Below are 7140 nucleotides of genomic sequence, written 5' to 3'. Positions count from 1 at the left end.
AGCCAACAGATACTCCTTACGTGGAAACGGCGGAAGAAGTGCCTGAATGTTCCTTTCGATCCTTCGAGTTTGTTAACACCACATATGTTGGAGAAGGAACCACACCGCCTATTTCGAGGCTTTCCAAAACCACTAAGATGGCTGTCAGTCAGATAGTAGGAACAGGATACCGAGCGGGGGCAGGATTGGGAAAAGAACTACAAGGTATTAGAAGGCCCATACGTGCTACCAAAAATGAAGAAAGGTTTGGCCTGAGGTATAAGCCAACTAAGAAGGAAAGAGAAGAAATGATAGCCGAAAGAAGAAAAGAAAGGTTGGCTCGCTTTAAGAGGCATGAGTTGGAAATCCAAGGAATGACATATATCCTCATCTCTACGAGACATTCCGATTTGGAGGTTGCATCTTTCTTGAATCACCCACCGTTGGGAGCCGAGAATCAGTGTCAGCTTTAGGGGAAGCCTTTTCTGATTTATCAATATGTGCAACAGAGGAAGCTGAAGAACAGTCAGGAAATGTGGATGGGATTCCTACTACATACTTCGGGCCATCGAATCTAAAGTTGAGCAGCTGGACCACCATGAGTTTACTAGTCACTTGTGATTCAATTTCAAAGTAATGCAAACTAAACATCCATGCTTATGCCCAAAAGCATTGGAATTTTATGTATCAGGCTTTTTTATCATTTATCATTCTAATAAATGGACATGCGTAGTACATTTCTCATATCTCTTCTCATGATTAACCATTTCCATTCGTGTCATTTCATCCTTTTATTTTAACTGTTTATCTATACAATAGCTCTACATATTTCAATCCCCTTTACCTTCCAGGATTCCAAATAATGAATGCAAAGATGATAATGACATTGGTTTTGAAGTTAATTTCGAAAAAGGTACAAGTGTTAGTGAACTTGACGATACAGAAAACGTGGAGGATTATGATTTAACTCTGGACTTGTTAAGACTAGTAGAACAGGAGGGGAGACAAATTGTCCCACATAAAGAGACACTTGAAACGATAAATTTGAGAAATGACGAAAATAAGAAAGAAGTTAGAATTGGTGTGACGTTGGTGTCAATGGAAAAAGAAAAACTAATAAAGCTACTTCATGAATATGTAGATGTGTTTGCATGGTCTTATCAAGATATGCCAAGACTCAATACAGACATTGTAGCCCATAAACTGCCTTTGAAACTCGAATGCAAACCGATTAAGCAAAAGTTGAGAAGAATGAAACCTGAAATGTTGTTGAAAATTAAAGAAGAGGTGAAAAAGCAGTTCGATGCAGGATTCTTGGAAGTAGCTAAGTACCCTGAATGGGTTGCAAATATTGTCCTAGTACCTAAGAAAGACGGGAAAGTGAGAATGTGTGTGGATTATCGAGACTTGAATAGAGCTAGCCCAAAAGATAATTTTTCTCTTCCCCACATTGACACCCTTGTTGACAATACTGCTCGCCATTCCATGTTTTCCTTTATGGATGGCTTTTCAGGGTATAACCAAATTAAGATGGCACCAGAGGATAGAGAGAAAACTACCTTCATAACTATGTGGGGGACCTTTTGTTAAAAGGTAATGCCATTTGGTTTGAAAAATGCCGAGGTAACTTATCAGCGAGCTATGGTGACTCTCTTCCATGATATGATGCACAAAGAGGTTGAGGTGTATATGGATGATATGATTGTAAAAGCTCGCAAAACAGAGGACCATGCGACCAATCTTGAAACATTATTCAAGAGATTACGAAAATTTCAGCTTAGATTAAATCCAGCAAAGTGTACTTTTGGAGTCACTTCAGGAAAGCTACTAGGTTTCATCGTCAGTGAAAGAGGAATAGAAGTTGACCCGGATAAGGTTCAAGCAATCCGTGATTTGCCTCATCCCAAAACTCAAAAAGAAGTTAGAGGATTTTTGAGAAGATTAAATTATATAGCCCGGTTCTTATCACAACTCACACTCAAATGTGACCCGATCTTCAAACTCCTTCGCAAACATAATCCTGGGGCATGGAATGAGGAGTGCCAAGTTGCTTTTGACAAGGTTAAAAAATATCTGTTGAGTTCGCTAGTATTGGTACCACTTGTGGCTGGGAGACCCCTCCTCTTATACCTGACAGTAAATGAATGATCCGTGGGATGTGTGTTGGGACAGCATGATGAAACTGGTAAGAAAGAAAGGGCAATTTACTACTTAAGTAAAAAGTTCACTAAGTACGAGTCCAAGTATTCCTCGTTGAAAAAAATGTGTAGTGCTTTAGCGTGGATGACGCATCGACTCAGGCAGTACATGCTATATCATACCACTTGTCTCATTGCGAAGTTGGATCCTATTAAATACATCTTCGAGAAACCATCCTTATAAGGAAGAGTGGCAAGATGGCAAGTGTTGTTGTCTGAATATGATATTGTATATGTGTCCCAAAAAGTTATCAAAGGAAGTGCAATCGCTGATTTTCTGGCTGAAAGGGTAGATGAGGATTATGAATCAATGGAGTTTAAGTTTCCAGATGAGGACCTGATGTCGATTTGTCAAACAAATGAGGAAGAATCAGAAGAGAAAGAGAGTTGGAAGATGTTTTTCGACAGAGCTTCAAATGCCTTGAGGCATGGCATAGGGGTCGTGTTGGTGTCACCAGAAGGAGATCATTATCCCGTCATAGCTAAACTCAACTTCTATTGTACCAATAATGTGGTCGAATATGAAGCTTGTGTCATGGGTCTTCAAGCAGGAATCGAGAGGAAAATTCACGTTTTGGAAGTGTACGGGGATTCTGCTTTGGTCATTTATCAGTTGCGAGGAGAATGGGAGACACGCGACTTGAAGTTAGTCCGGTACCATAAGTATGTTTCAAAGCTGATTGAAAATTTTGATAAGATTCGCTTCACCCATTTGCCTCGAGAGGAGAACCAAATGGCTGATGCATTAGCTACGCTAGTAGCAATGTTCAAAGTTGGTACCGATGTCAAGATTCAACCCATCATGATTAATCTTTGAGAGTGCCCTGCACACTGTTCCAGTGTAGAGAAAGAAGTAGACGGGAAACTGTGGTACCATGATATTGTGCATTATCTAAAGTTTCAGCAGTATCCGGAACAAAGCTCAGAAAATGACAAGAAAACCATTAGAAGGTTGGCAATGAATTTCGTTTTGGATGGGGACATCTTATATAAGAGAAGTAGAGATCAAGTGCTTTTGAGATGTGTGGATTCAATCGAAGCTCGGAGAATAGTTGAAGAAGTCCACAAAAGAATTTGTGGGGCACATGCAAGTGAGCATATGTTGGCAAGACAAGTCATGAGAGTAGGGTATTACTAGCTCATGTTGGAAACGGATTGTATGGATTTCGCTCGAAAGTGTCACAAGTGTCAGATATACGCAGACGGAATCCACACTCATGCTAATTCACTACATGTATTGACATCACCATGGCCATTCTCAATGTGGGGCATGGATGTGATTGGGTTGATAACCCCGAAGGCATCAAATGGGCATCGGTTTATTCTGGTGGCAATTGACTACTTCACTAAGTGGGTAGAAGTAGCATCTTATGCTAGTGTGACCCAGAAAGTGGTATGTAAGTTCATCCAAAAAGAAATAATATGCTACTATGGTCTCTCGAAAAGGATCATCACGGATAACGCTAGTAACCTCAATGGTTCGATGATGAAAGAGGTTTGTGCTAAGTTCAAGATCAAGCATCACAATTCAACGCCTTATCGCCCAAAGATGAATGAAGCGGTAGAAGCAGCCAACAAGAACATCAAAAGGATAATTGAAAAGATGACAGATGTATACAAAGATTGGCATGAGAAGTTACCTTTTGCTTTGCATGCTTATCGCACAACAGTCCGAACTTCCACGGGAGCTACACCGTTCTCTTTGGTGTATGGGATAGAAGCAGTTTTGCCAATTGAAGTGGAAATCCCTTCCCTTCGGGTCCTTAAAGAAGTACAATTGAAAGAAGCCGAATGGGTTAATGCTCGATATGAGCAATTGAATCTCATAGAAGAAAAAAGGTTGACGGCACTTTGCCATGGGCAGTTATATTAAAAGAGAATGATGAGGGCATATGGCAAGAAGGCACATCCTCGACAGTTCCGAGAAGGAGAATTAGTATTGAAAAGAATTCTCCCGAACCAGCATGATCCTCGCGGGAAATGGACATCGAATTGGGAAGGACCATTTGTGGTGAAGAAAGCTTTTTCAAGAGGAGCACTAATTTTGGCGGAGATGGACGGAAGGGAGTTTTCCAACCCGGTGAATGCCGATGCTCTCAAGAAATATTTTGCATAAAAAAAAAATTTTTCAAGTTGAAAACCTGAAAATGCGGCTTGAATTTGGGAGATATGTTTAGGGCGAAAACCCGAAAGGGCGGTCTAGACACGAAGGAGGTCCAAGTACTACAAAAGCTTAACACAGAAAGGGTGAAGATCATGATCCGAGATGTTTATACAAAAGATAAGGGAGCTGACAAATGTGCCTGTTTCGGGATAAAATTTCAAGACTACTGTTAATATCTATCGAAACAGTCAATAAAAAAGAACTGTATCCCTTTCGTATTAATCAATTTTCCCCTGTTCCTTGTCATTATGCTTGATTGTAGAAACTCCCATTTTTTCTAATGAAAAGTAGCCTTTCTGCTCCCAACAATGCCATCATTTCCATTCTGCCAAGAGAGGAGATATGAGTACATTGCATTGCATTTGTCATAAAATTGGAATGATACTTAATAAAGAGCATGATAAAGTAAGAAATGTTTGCAATATTTTGAAAAAGGATCGTAATTGACAAGGAATGAAATGGAGTCTGGTAATGTAAAAAAAGAAAAGAGAAAAGACTAAGAAAAGAAAGAAAGAAATGGAAATAGCAATAGAATGGAGCATAGTAAAAATGTGAAGAATGATTGGACCATGCATATGATAGAGGAAGAAAACAGTTATGAGCAATGAATTGGGGAAGATGAGAGATCAGAAGCGTGATCGATTCATCCCCCATTGATTAAAGAGAAGGCTTTAAAACACCAAAAAAAAAAAGGAAACTGATGAAGATGAATTGCCATGTCCACAATTTTAAAACAATTGAAAAAGAGGAAAATTCATCTTTAAAATCATAGAACTTCAGATGAGGAGTTGATTATTTTTCACCATTCCAAAAAAGGAAAAAAGGTTGCGTTACCTCAGTTTTGAGGAGTTCATTTTTAAAGTCTCGTTGCCTCAGTTTTGAGGAGTTCATTTTTAAAGTCTCGTTACCTCAATTTTGAGGAGTTCATTTTAAAGTCTCGTTGCCTCAATTTTAAGTTTCATTTTAAAGTCTCGTTGCCTCAATTTTGAGGAGTTCATTTTAAAAGGTTGCGTTGCCTCAGTTTTGAGGAGTTCATTTTCAAAGTCTCGTTGCCTCAATTTTGAGGAGTTCATTTTAAAAGTCCCATTGCCTCAGTTTTGAGGAGTTTATTTTAAAAGTCTCGTGGCCTCAGTTTTGAAGAGTTCATTTTTAAAAGTCGCATTGCCTCAATTTTGAGGAATTCATTTAAGAAAAAAAAACTTGGTAAGAGAATTAAAGAATTTAGTCAAATACAGTGTCTACGTCTTTGCACTATTTCGAATTTCCGAAATGCGCAAAGAGGGGCAGTTGTAGACACTAAAATCATAAACGAAAAAATGAATTAAAAAAATATAATAAAAATAATAAAAATTAAAAAATAAAGAAGAAATGAAAAAAGGGGGGAGAAAGGTACGACTGGCAGGGTGCGGACGCACCCTGCCAGGCACCTCCCTCACCCTGCCAGATGCAAAAAATTCGCGTCTGGCAAGGTAGTGGAATGTGCCCCCTCCCCAGTGCCCAGGAACCGGGTATAAAGGGGAGGGGGCACTGTAGCAATCGAAAAGGGGGGAGACAACAAAAAAAATCAAAAATCCTAACTTTCTAGCAACCCAAATACCTAGCCACAACAAATACCCTATATTCACTAGCAACCGGGGAATCCAAAACAAAAAAAAAAAGATACAAAAAAAAAGGATTTTGAGGTTTAGGTTGTGTCGCTGGTCAGAGAGAGAGAGTTTGGGGTCTTTGTAATGTTTGTGGGGCGTTTAAGTCTGGGTTTTGCTGTCACTGGATAGGAGGCTTGGTTTGTTGTGCCATCGGTGAAAGGAAACTGACGACGGCAGTGAAGAAAAGAGAGGGATTCGGGTTTCTTAGATCTGAATCACCGGCGAGGAAGGAAGTGAGAGCTGACTTTCGTTTGTCACCGATCGGTCATTTCAGGGTAATCGATCTGAGATTCGATCATCGAGAGAGAGAGAGAGATTCAAACGGTGGGCATAGGAACAAAGAGAGAGAGAATCGGTTGGGCAAAGAAAGAATAGATCTAGGCGACCGGTCGGCGAAGGGTTTTGGAGAGAGAAGTTGACGCCGGTAGTAGGGTTCTTTTTAAAGTTAGGTTTGATTTTTAGAGAGAGAAAAGAGAGAGATCTGGTGGTAGAGAGAGAAAGTGAGAGGGGAAAATGAAAAGGGAGGAAAGAAAAGAAGTTTAAATAGCTAGGGCTGAAGCATTAAACGACGTCGTTTTGGCTAGTAGGAGGCAGCTGAAGCAAGGCACTAAACGGTGCATTTTGGCTGAAGGAGGAGTGGGCTTCTGGAGCTATTGTGGGCATCTGTGGGTTCAGTTTTGGGCTAGTCCAAGCCCGACCTTGGTATGTTCTGGGCTCTACAATTATTGGGCTTGAATCCTTGATGCCTATTGTGAATGCTTTGTCTTTTCTTTATTTTTGTTTTATATATTTATTTATTTTAGTTATTTTTAAAAAAATGAAATTAAAATTTTATATACAAGAAATGGGATAAGGTAAAAATATAAGAATCTATACATTTAATTATATAATAGATAATAGCAAAATTTAGGTAAAAAAAAAAGGGAAGAGAAGGGTTAGTTTTAAAAATAGATCCAAAAATAAAAATGAGTAGGAAAATAAATGAACATTTAAGTAAAAAATAATAACATGGTAAATAGTCTTAGAGGGATATTGTACATGGAAAAGGATAAGAAAAAATAATAAAATAATAGAAATAGAAAATATAGTAGAATGAAATATGTAATTGTCAAAGTATTTAAAAAGATAGTTTCATAAATGAAAAAGAATGAGA

Source organism: Theobroma cacao, chromosome 7, assembly GCF_000208745.1.
Source record: "Theobroma cacao cultivar B97-61/B2 chromosome 7, Criollo_cocoa_genome_V2, whole genome shotgun sequence".
NCBI lineage: Eukaryota > Viridiplantae > Streptophyta > Magnoliopsida > Malvales > Malvaceae > Theobroma > Theobroma cacao.
This window is presented reverse-complemented; position numbering follows the sequence as displayed.